The sequence below is a fragment of the Macrobrachium nipponense genome, chromosome 30, assembly GCF_015104395.2.
Source record: "Macrobrachium nipponense isolate FS-2020 chromosome 30, ASM1510439v2, whole genome shotgun sequence".
Taxonomy (NCBI): Eukaryota; Metazoa; Arthropoda; class Malacostraca; order Decapoda; family Palaemonidae; genus Macrobrachium; species Macrobrachium nipponense.
The window spans coordinates 45,447,676-45,460,447 of record NC_087218.1 but is presented as its reverse complement, the minus strand read 5'-3'; the positions used below and the strand labels follow the sequence as shown (position 1 = coordinate 45,460,447).

Genomic DNA, 12,772 nt, shown 5'->3' with positions numbered 1-12,772 from the left:
TATTAATAATATTTCAAAGATTAATATGAACCATAATATGATGTTTTATGTATATTTGATGAAGGATGGTCCTTTTAGCTACTTAAGTGTTTGCATGTTAAGGATAGCTAAGTTTTATGAGTATTTTTGGAGGGGGTTACAAACATTCGCGGATTCTAACTATTCGCGGAGGGGTCTGGTACGCATCCCCCGCGAATACGGGGGGACCACTGTACTTCACTAGAATCAGTGTGTCCCTGGACAAGAATTCATTCCAGTGGATTTACAATCAAATCCCGGGCCTTCAAGTGGACTTATTCGCAACAGAGTCTAACCACAAGCTACCATGCTATGTGGCTCCCAACCTGGACCCTCTAGCCTTTGCCACAGATGCGATGTCCATAAATTGGAACAATTGGCAGAAGATTTATCTATTCCCTCCAGTGAATCTTCTGATGAAGGTCTTGCACAAGCTACGATCCTTCACAGGACAAGTAGCATTAGTGGCCCCCAATTGGCCGAAAAGCAACTGGTTTCAGCTCCTCCTAGAGCTGAAGCTCCAACCCAAATGGATCCCTCGCCCGGAACTGACACAGACAGTACAAACTCAAACTGTGTCAGCTTCCTCAAGAATTCTGAAAGCCGGAGAAGGGGAAATACTGGGAGAGAAAAAACAAAGGGTAAACCTCTGAAGTTTCTTCCTAATAAATTCTTCAAAGTGCAAGCATAATTGTCAAATAAATATACTTGTCATGCCCCTACATTAAAAGGTGAGATTAAGTGATAAGGGTGTAGATATAGCCTTGTCACTGACCCTTGTTACACTAAGGGGAAAGGCAGCTGGCAAGGCTTATCAGAAAAAGTAGGTTTGTATATTAATTATTAATATAAAACGGTATATTCAAAACATTTGAGAAACAATAAAAGAAAGATTCCACCGGGAAATCATGATTAATGACCAGTCAGCAAGAGCTCACACACATACAAGTTGGGGAGATCCGCCTGCCTGGATGTAAACACTCAAATTTACTTGTGACCATCCTCTTTCCAGCCATCTTCGAAAGAAGATGTATGTGTGTGAGCTCTTGCTGACTGGTCGTTAATCATGATTTCCCGGTGGAATCTTTCTTTTATTGTTTCTCAAATGTTTTGCATATACCATTTGATATTAATAATTAATATACAAACCTACTTTTTGTGATAAGCCTTGCTAGCTACCTTTCCCCTTTGTGTAACAAGGGTCAGTGACAAGTCTATAGGACTGAGGGTTTGTATATTGTGTAGGAACAAACAAAATATGACAAGATTCAACACAATATGTAATTGATTAAAAATGTTGACTTTATTTATTACATTTTACAAATGAAAAACAAGAAAATTTACTAGAAAAATATTTCATACCCTTGTATTCTGTGAAGATATATCTTGTACTCTGTCTCCTCCCTCAATGTGGTATTCAGTGTCTGGAGCAATGATGTTACATTTATACCTTATGTCACATACATTAGGGCCCACAAAAATCCTGCAAACAAATCACAGACATTCACCTTACAAAAAATTAAAATGCAATATCTGAAATTTTACAAATTTTAAATGTAGTAATTTGTATTTTCCCCAAACACACAATCCTGAAGTTCTTTACATAGGGATTGTTCCTAAACAATATACAAACCCTCGGTCCTTTACATTAGGAATTAGTACTTGCGGCAAAGCTGGAACATGGCCATTAAATATCTTGAACCAGCCTGCCTGGATGTAAACATTCTACTTTGCTTTCGGCTGTCTTCCAATGCAGACATGTTTTCGTGAGCTCTTCCTTAACTGTTATTGAACTCATTTTCCCGGTGGGATCTTTCTTTTATTATATAAATACAGGCGGTCCCCAGTTATCTACCCTCTTCGGTTGCTTGCCAGGCGAGGAGGTAGAGGACAGCATTGGCAATTGGGCGACTTATTCTCAGGGGTCTTCTCTCCCTTCAGAGGACAGTGCCCTTTGGAACGAGAGGAGTCTCCTTTTATTAATTATATATTTTCTTTTTTCTTCAGCCCAACAGTGAGCATTCATACAACACAATAGTAGGCTGGATATCTCCCTGTTTTGGTTATCTTAACCTTCAGGAATGTACCTATGACACTCTAGTATGGTGCGGCAGTGCCCCTTGGGTATGTATGTGTGTGGTTCCCCAATTACGCCACTTGCTAAATTGCTACTGTTGCCCTGGCGACAAATCACTGGACTGGACAGCTTCTAATCCCAGCTGCCCTGTGACTACTGTCGCTCTTCCTGTAGAAGAAGCCCTGTAGAAGAAACATTATCCTCCACTGCCCTTCCCTTCCTTTTCTGAGGCTCGAGGAGGTCCCGGGAAATTGGATTATCCCCTTCGACCAAAGAAAAGGAAGGCTAGTCCTCCTGCAGGATTTCTAATGGGTTGCCTCCCCTCGAGGAGGCAATGGGATCGCTCAACAGCACTTCCCAACCTTCAGGCTTGGGAACAATTCACATGACCCTGGGTTTTGTGTTTCAGGAGCTGTGGGAGCAAAGGCTTCAGTATGCATTCCTGTAACCAGTCTATGGGTTCGCCTCTAGATGGGTGCTGTGTCGGGTGCTCATTCACAAGTCGTTCTGAGTGCTCGCGTTTCTAACAAATCGCGAGCATCCCGAACTACTGAAGGAGAGACCTCTCACTGTCCCAGTTCTAGCACAGGATAAGAGAAAGAGTGAAACATTCACGTTTCATCGCTTCCTGCCAGTACTACCGCTAGCACTCGTTGAGTGCTCACCAGTGCTCGGCAGGTTCCCACCTGGTGTCTCGATTCTGAGGATTCGAACCCCTAGAGAAGTGGGGAAGAGGTCCCTTTGAAAGTTCTACGGAGCTTCTAAGGGAATGCCTTTCTCCGAGGAAGCAGTGGTTCTGTCTGCGATTCTTCCGACCCTTGGGTGGCTGGGATCCAATTTGCATTCTCCTGTGGGGTCTTGCATTTTTGGAAGCCACAAGTGTGCATTCCATAGAAGTCGCACTCTCTATCTAGTTCTTAGATGTTGGCATCTAAGACTGGTTCTGTGCCTGTTCTTCCATGAAATGTGGGAGAAGATTAAATCCTGATTATTGTTCTTACAAGATTTGGGAGTCTCCCCAAGTGCTTGAATTCCTTAGAATTTCTGGCACTCACTGAGCTCTTGGAATTTTTTAAATCACAATCATTCGGAAGTTGATAGGAGGCTGCTCTCAATGATTGTTTTTACGAGATTCAGGAGTCTTGCCAAGTGTTCGGATTTTTTTAGAATCGTGAGTGCTCAGCTGGTGTTATATCAACTACCCAGGATTTTACAGAATCTTGGGCATTTCTCAACCAGTATAGGGAGTTCACTCTCCAGTCTAGTTTGGGCATAATGAAGAAGTACAGAGGCACTTAGGTGTTTCGACATTGGCTGGCAGCACTTTCTCAAGTGCATGGTCAAGTTCAATCCTTGTGTCTTGGACTTTATGGTAGAGCATGTAGGATAGCAGATGCAGAATCCTTCTTTGTACTTTCTTCTCAAGGGGGCTTTGGCCTCAAATGAGACTAGTGAATGTAGGAGGAAGCAATTTCTTAGCTGACGTTTACCACTCATAGTTGCGTTGTTATGATCTGCTCAGCTTACTCAATTCGGCTCAACATGTTCAGATCAGCCAAATCAAGTGCTCAGCTCTATCCAAGTGAACTTATTGCTTTCCTATGGTTAGTTCTTTGCCATGGCATTAGCACCCTCCTTCCCCATGCTCCAGTCATCACAGGTTGATGATCGCCCATGGTCTACCCAACTCCTGTTGGTTCTTCTAGCAGGACTGTTAAGAGTGCCCCTTTTTCCCTACCTCATCTTTGGACCCTCTTGGTTTTCCCAAGAGGTATAAAGAGGACAGGGAGAATTCCATTGAGTTTGTCTCTTTTTAGGAATTCGGCTACGAGGGTTGGTGCTTCGAGATCAATCCTTGGATCATCTCGTCATACATTTGAATAGTCCAGGAAAGGTGTCATTGTCTGCATCTTCATTGTTCACATCTTCTGCCACCTCCTCCCATCCTTCTCCTAGGATTTTGTCTGTTTAAGAAGAAGGTAGCCTCTCTGGCCCCCAAAAAGGCCCCACCATGGGACTTCAAAAGGTCTGCCTCCTTCCACAGAGGGTCTAGCGTTTCAGGGGGCCACAGTAGCGCAGACTTTGGTTTGCACTCCTACCACTGGGTCTAGGGGTTCACCTCTAGAGCTAGTGCTGCGTCAGGGGCGCAGGGTGGGAGAGGGCGCAAGTCATGCAGTGGCTCGCTCCTGCCTGTCAACACTAGCATTACTGTTGCTACAGGTTCAATGAAAACTGTATCTGTCTCTCAAGACAGAACGTCAGGATCTCACTGGATGTATGCCCAAAGTTGTTTAAGATGACTATTGCACAGAAGTATCAAACTTCCACCTCGCTTGTGTTCCCGTTTCAGGAACAGCAAGTTCAGCTAAGAGCTAGTCATCTTCGGTGTCCTCTTGTCACCATAGAAGCCTCCCTTCTGGACAGCTTTGCCTTCGCTCTCTTCATCAGAGAATGAAGGAGGTCTGCTTCCAGTCCTTATTCCTTTCCTCTTTCGAATGATGAGGAAGGAATTAGGCTGGTGCTCAATCAACAGGAGCCTTTGAATATACTTTTATATTGTCCTCGCGATGTGGCGGGATAACAAGCTTAAAAGCAAGCGGCAAATCTCCCCCACATAAACCTGATCTATCTGGCTACCAAACTCACCCTCAATCCCACTTTCATCTTTATACTACAGAATACAGCAGGACAATTTACCCATACCTACACACAGAACAAAAAAAACAAAAACACATGTAGTACTTACCCAACTCCAGATACTCCGGGCTAGGCTGCGCTGTCCGCTGGATAGGCTATAGGCTAGCCAAGACACAACCACCGGTGATAACTAAACACAGACCAACCAACTGAGACCCACAACCCCACAACAACCCGACAAATCACTGTGCAGACGAACACCAACAGCCCGAAAGAACAAGACAACCACACAACTTACCCCAGCACAACAACCCGCCAACACCAACACTGCCCCAACCACCACTCACCGACACCAAAACACACTACCAACCTCTTCCAACCTCACCACAACCAGACAGACACACACACAACAACTTTACAACACCTAAATCTATCAAATAACACATCAACTGGCCATCAACGGACAAGACTGCTGCCAAACCCCAAACCAACTTTAGGACTTCACCCAACACCTAACTGCTTTCGACTCCCATAACACACTCTGCCACTGATATATTACACAACAGAGCGCCACAACAGACACGCTCACAACCACTCCCATTTACTCTTCCACTAATCTCTCTTTCTCTCTCATGCAACCCTTGGAGACGTTGTCAAATATAAACTACTATCATTACTCCTCCATATTACCTCCCCCATTACATCTGACAATGTCTCCTTGCACTAGCAACATCCACACTAAATTGCCTTTTGCAACACCCAAGGACGCTCAAATGCAGACCCCCTGGATCTTGTTTGAGGACAATCATACATTCTTTCAGTTACATCACCATTCACTTCTTCCAAACCACTTTCATTCAAATTCCCATTATCTCCCTCACTACCATCCTCCCAAATCCCAATCACTACTTCACCGATATCTTCTAACTCTGGTTCCAACATCTCCCCTATTTTGGCTACCAAACCACTCAGTTCATCCATACTTTTGTCAAACTCCTGCAAAAACTTGTCCATCCTATCAACAACCTCCTTACTACTCGGTTTCCTTCTCACTGAAGTCTCATTTGTCCCTGTCAACTCAAACCCACATACACTACAAGTATCATTCATTCCCTCAAAGTCATCCATAGCACACACTTTATCAACCGTTTGCACCCTACCACCAACCCCCATACCATGCCGTTCACGCTTTTCCCTTCCATTTCTCTCTCCACACTTTTCTGTTTTCTTCCATACTCAACCAACACCAACTGTCAATCTCCCAGACCCATTTGTTCACCGACAGTCGACTCATACTTATTCACCCTCAACAACTCACTCATCACATTCTCCCTAACATACTGTGGTACTTCCCTCCACTTACGGAGTTGGTTATGGTGTGCCCTAACCTCATCCATTCCCCACCTACTCGCAATTTCACCAAAACATAACTCAATCCCATCAGTCCCACTTCCAAAATCTCAAAAGGCCTTCAAATTTCTCTCTTACTTTATTCACATTCATTCTTCCCACCTCAACCACCTCTTTCAACACCTTATCCCCAATCTTAAAACTCTCAAACCTTTCACTCGCTTTCTTCCACAAATAAGGATCACCTTCTGACAGACCCAACCACAGCCTGACAATCCTTTCAAAATTCAACACATATTTACAAGGGGACATACCTATACTTTTCTGAAGTGTGGCGTTATATACCCACACTGCACGTCCTACATACATATCCCAATCCTTGTCACCCTTACTCATCATTCGCAAATTCTCAGTCATCGTCCTAACAGTCCTTTCAGCCAATCCATTCGCACTGGGCATATACGAAGTAGAATACACATGCACAATACCCGATTCCTTTGACATTTCTTCATATTCCCATCCCACAAACTCAAGTCCATTATCACTCAGCATTTTTGCCGGCTTACACACACACATGGGCAACATCACTTGACCCACCATTCATGCAACAGTTTCACTCCTCTTATCTTTGATAGGAACCACATAGTCAAATTTACTCATGTGATCCAGCATCACAATCATCCCCACATGTCCTCTCACAGTCCTAGGCAAAGAAACACAATCAACCACAAGCATTTCAAACAGCTCTTTCATCTGCAATCACAACACAGGTGGACTTGCATGCACACTCTGATACTTTCCCCTCTGACAGTCTTCACAAGTGACAGCCACATCTACACAAATCTTATTCAAGCCAGGGGCATACAATCTCTCTCTCTCATGCATTCCCACAACTTAATTTTCCCCATATGCCCAAACCGATCATGCACCAACAAACACATACTCACAGCTGACTCAACAGAAAACACCAGCATATACACTTCCCTGTCATACACCCCTTCCTGATGCAATAAGTACACTATGTTTTTACAAACCACAAACCGTTTAGCATTTTCCTCAATCTTTTCCTAGCTACTTGTCTGCCCCACTCTCTAAGAATTACGTTTCCTATATCTACATCTATATCATGGATCCTCAAAAAATCTATCCCTATTAAAAAGCAAGATGGCATATCATTTTCTCCTATAACTATAAAGTTATGTATTACTTCAAGATCTCCCAACCTAACCTTTAATCGTACCTCTTCCCGTACTAAAACACTTCCTTGTCCCAACCCATGTATTCTTACACTTGTGCACCGCCTTTTCACTTCCCAATCACATCTCTCAAGTTCACTCACCACTGACCCACTCACCAAGGAAACTTGTGCCCCTGTGTCAACCAAACTGCTCTGACAAACGTCACCATTTTCCCTTGAGTCCCATGCATACACACATTAACTGCCACATCCACCGGGTTATCCACATCACAATCCTCCTCACCACATTCATCCTCAGTCATTTCCCCATTTCCACAATTCTGACTCAAATTCTCTTCACAGTCCCTTTTTGTAACCAACCAATTACAACCACGTTCCCCACACTGAATCATCAAAACCCCATGTTCATTACCTGCACTCACCCTTCCTCGATACTCAACCGGTCTGTCCCATCCGAAATACAACAACACTTTTATTCCAAACAACTCAGCTACTGCTGACAACAATTCATGCAACATTTCTCCTTCCCCAACTTGTTCCTCTGCATATGCCACTTCCTTCTGCACATCACTCATCAACTTCACTCGCAACTCATTCACACTACCAGGTAACTCTTCAACCAAACCCTTACCTTCCAAGTCTTTCAATGCTGAAAACAAACATTCACACACTCTGTCATTCCCTTCAAACCTCTCTTTCTGGGTTCGACCTGTGTTCGCCGGTGAAAAGTTCCTGTAGCTCACTTTTCTAAGTATAAATAGATTCTAAATATACCAGCGAAAAAAGCTAGCATGGTGTGCTGAGGTTACTACCCTCGCGTGAGCACCCAAAGGGTGTCGGGTATAAAGTACAAGGCGAGTGGAAGCCACTATTCACAGGTCTTCTGCCAATTAGAGGATTCCTTTCCAAAATCCCTCTCCTGGAAAGAGCCGTTGCAAAGGCCTCTCCTCCCTCACGCTCCCGCCACTACTACCCGATCCGCGCCCCATCTGCATTCCTGTACTTAGACTTCATAACTAGTGCACTCGTTTCTTGTTGCTCCCGTAATTTCTGTGTTTTAGCGATGGCATCTGCAGAACTTCCTTCTTCTTCTAAGTTGAATATTCCAATTTGTGTTTCCATAACTTATACAGTTGCGGGGGCTTGCCAAATTGGCCTTCGGCCCCTTAGAAATGTATTGGGGGGCCATTGGCGTGCCGCCATTTCGGGAGCATCATCAGGGCCCGTATTTATCATAGCTCCTATGACATCTCATAAATATTCTCTCTTAAGTCACTCAATCACTCATAGTTAAGAGGAACTTCTAAGAGTGTTTTATCAACGCTCTGAGAGAATCTCTTAGCTATGAAAAACGGTATATTTAGGAGAAACTTTTAAGCGAAGATCTCGCTAACAATAGCGGAAAATACAGTGCTACAATCCATGAATATACGATTTTCGCCATTATTTTAATGAAAAAAAGTATTTCAAAAATTCAATATATTCATTAATTATGATATTAACCTTGTGATCTGTATATTATTGATGAATTCAAAAGTAGAGATAGATAGATAGAGATAGATAGAGATACATAGATAGAGAGAGAGAGATAGAGATAGATAGATAGATAGATAGATAGATAGATAGATAGAGATAGATAGATAGATAGATAGAGATAGATATAGAGATAGAGATAGATAGATGGATAGATGGAGATAGATATATAGATATACAGATAGAGATAGATAGATAGATAGAGATAGATAGAGATAGATATATAGAGATAGATAGATAGAAATAGATAGAGATAGACATAGATAGAGATAGATAGTATAGAGAGAGAGATAGATAGATAGATAGATAGATAGAGATAGATAGATAGATAGATAGATAGATAGATAGATAGATAGAGATAGATAGAGACAGATAGAGATAGATAGATATAGAGATAGAAACATAGAGGTAGATAGATAGAGATAAATAGAGATAGACATAGATAGATATATAGAGATAGAGATAGATATATAGAGATAGATAGAGATAGATAGATAGATAGATAGAGATAGATAGAGATAGGGAGATAGATAGAGATAGATAGATAGATATAGAGATAGAGATAGATAGATAGAAAGAAGATTGTATAGAGAGAGAGAGAGAGAGGAGAGAGATAGATTAGAATAGATAGAGATAGATAGATAGATAGATAGAGATAGATAGATAGATAGATAGATAGATAGATAGAGAGAGAGAGATACATAGAGATAGATATATAGAGATAGAGATAGATATATAGATAGAGATAGAAAATAGATAGAGATAGATAGATAGATAGATAGATATATATATATATATATATATATATATATATATAATATATATATATATATATATCTATATATATTATATATATATATACCGGCGGTCCCCGGCTTACGACGGTTCCGGCTTACGACACTTTTTCTTAAATATTCAATGGAAAATCCGTCCTGGGTTACGACGCTTGTTCCGAGGTTACGACGCTGACGCTTCCGACGCTCCGAGTTAACGACGCTTTTAAAAACGCATGCTATGATAAAAAATCCTTTATAGTTTAGCACAGTATATAATAAAAAAATATGTTTTGGTTACATTACAACAAAAATTTGAGGTTATGATGATTTTCGACACTTTTTTTCATCATTTTTTAAATTTTTTAGTGACGCCGCATATGCGGAACTAGTTTTGCGGGCGAATGAATACACTAGCTTGGGATGCGCAGTTTAAAACAGTCCAAAAGCGCAAATAATGAAAAAATCACGGCTTGTTTCCAGTACATAATTAAAAAAAAACGAAGTTTATGGTTAGATTACAACGCAAATTCCAAGGTTACGACGTTTTGTTATGCTTTTTAACGATACCTCATACGCAGAACTAGTTTTTGAGCGGAGGGCGATAAATTAATTAACGCTATTAAACTGTATGGTAAATTGAGAACAACGACCTCGAACGGTCGAGGACGCTAAGCGTAACAATACCAAACAACGCCAATTCAATCGCGTCCTGCCTGAAGTTCAGTCGGTTGTGTGCTAATACGTTGCTGATTTTCCTTGCCATTTTGTTTCGCGAATTACAATGGCTCCTAAACGCCAAAGTACTTCCTCCGATGATAGTTCATCCAAAAAGAGGAATGTCATCACGATGGAGGTAAATATGACGTGGTGAAGCGTTCGGAGGAGAAGGAGAAACTAACACCAAAATAGGCCGTTCTTTAGGCTTGAGCAGGATCACGGTGGTAACCATTGTGAAGGACAAGGAACGTATTCTGAAGCACGTTAAGGATGCTGCACCGATGAAGTCAACGGTGATAAACGAGAAGCAACATAGCCAGAGCATTGTTGAAATGGAGAAGCTCTGATGATGGCTGGAGGACCAGAACCAGCGACGTGTTCCGGTGAGCTTAAGTGTGATACAGGAGAAGGCTAGAGCGCTGCATGAGGCAGTAGTGAAAAAGTGGCGAAGGCAGTGCTGGTGGTGAATTTTCCGCGAGTAGAGGTTGGTTTAACCGTTTTAAGGCTCGTGCAAATTTGCATAATGTGAAGCTGCAAGGTGAAGCTGCTAGTGCTGATAGCGAAGCAGCAGGTAGTTTTCCTGGTGGTTTGGCCGAGATAATTAAGGATGGTGGCTAAACGGCTGACCAAGTCTTTAATGTGGATGAGACTGGATTATTTTGGAAAACGAATGCCAAATCGAACGTACCTTTCCAAGGAGGAGAAGTCAGCGCCGGCCATAAAGCTGGAAAGGAGCGACTGACTTTGCTGTTTGGGGCCATGCAAGTGGCGATTTGAAAACTGAAGCCCTTGCTGGTGTATTTGGCCGAGAATCCCAAGGCATTCAAGGGCATTTTCAAGAGTCAACTCCCTGTGATTTGGAAATCAAATAAGAAGGCTTGGGTTACCTTGATGGTCTTTGAAGATTGGTTCAATGACCATTTCGTGCCAGCAGTGGAACGGTATTTGACTTCGAAGGGTCTGCCTTTTAAGGCCCTCTTAGTCCTGGACAATGCCCGCCTGGTCACCCTTCAAATTTGAGCGACATGCACCCTAAAGTGAAGGTGGTGTACCTCCCACCCAATACCACATTGCTGATACAGCCAATGGACCAGGGAGTAATAGCTAATTTCAAGGCTTACTACCTTAGAAGGACCATACGTTTTGCTTTGAGGGCCATAGAAGCTAACAAGGAGTTGACACTGAAGCAATTCTGGAAGGGCTACAACATTGCTGATGCAGTGAAAAAATATTGCAAGTGCTTGGGACGAGGTGAAGACGACCACTTTAAATGGGGCCTGGAAGAAAACTGTGTCCACAGTTTGTGCACAGTTTTGAAGGCTTTGACCAGGCAGAAGACGTCGAGACTGTGACGAGGAAGATCGTAGGGCTAAGCAAGAGCTGAAAACTAGATCTTGAACCTGATGATGTAACAGAGCTGCTGGCATCCCATGGAGAGGAATTGTCTGCAGAGGACCTGCTTGAACTTGAACAGCAAATGATTGAGGAAGAGGAGGCGGCACCAGAGCCAAAACCCAGGTCATTAACTGTGAAAGGCTTGTCAGAGGTTTTAACTCATCTGGAGAGAGCCTTGGCTTCTTTTGAGGCAGAGGGACCCTAACGTTGCCAGGTTTGACAAAATAAAACGTGGAATGTTAGTCTTAGTAACTTTCTACAAGGAGACCCTGAAGGAGAAGCAGACAAAGAGAAGTGTGCAGTCCAGGCTTGACACTTTCTTGCACAAGTCTCCAGTACCACCACCTCCCACTCCTAGTCCTGGTAAGGAATTCTGAACTGTTTTACTAATTTATGTGTTTACATAGTGTACATATAAAATGTGTTAATTTTTTTATGTAACAACTAAATGTAAGAGTAAATTGTAACTTCATTAATTTTCATCATTTGTAATTTTATTGCAGAAGTGGTGACAGTTCCAGATCCCCCTGTACTACCTGTGACAGTTCCAGATCTCCCTGTCTACCTGTGACAGTTCCAGATATCCCTGTACTACCTGTGACAATTCCAGATCCCCCTGTACCTGGACCCTCTGTAGCAGCCCGTCCACCTGTACGTATACAATCAGGTAAGCAATTTCATTTTTCTCATTTTCATGTTGGAAATTGTTTACACCCTACATACATACGTACGCTAACTTACATAGTGGTACAATGTGTTTGATGTTGCATAACCTTATTTCTGGGCTCAGCTCGTGTCGCTGCGCGAAATAATCCTTTAATTCATTATTTCTAGGTAAATGATCTAACAAATACCAGAGAATAAACAAAATAAAGAAAAGGTCAGTATAACTGACTCGCTCACCCACAAGGAGGGCGTCGGTATGAACACTAGGGCGAGTGAGACCACTACCACGAACTTCTTGTCAATTAGAGATTTCCTACAACAAAATCCCACAGGAAGAGAGCCGACCCACAGAACGGGGCAGCAACTACTACTACTACAACCCACGCTTAAGTGACTGCCGCGCCT

At 42.5% G+C, this 12,772-nt stretch overlaps 1 long non-coding RNA gene across 1 annotated transcript in view; it reads right to left on the bottom strand.

Moving 5' to 3' along the window:
- Positions 1-1,506, bottom strand: part of LOC135202062 (uncharacterized) — a 145,334-nt gene extending 143,828 nt beyond the window's left edge. The window contains exon 1 of the long non-coding RNA XR_010311664.1: positions 1,381-1,506. This is a non-coding gene — a long non-coding RNA (uncharacterized LOC135202062). The remainder of the gene's footprint in view (positions 1-1,380) is intronic.
- Positions 1,507-12,772: the final 11,266 nt, after the last annotated feature.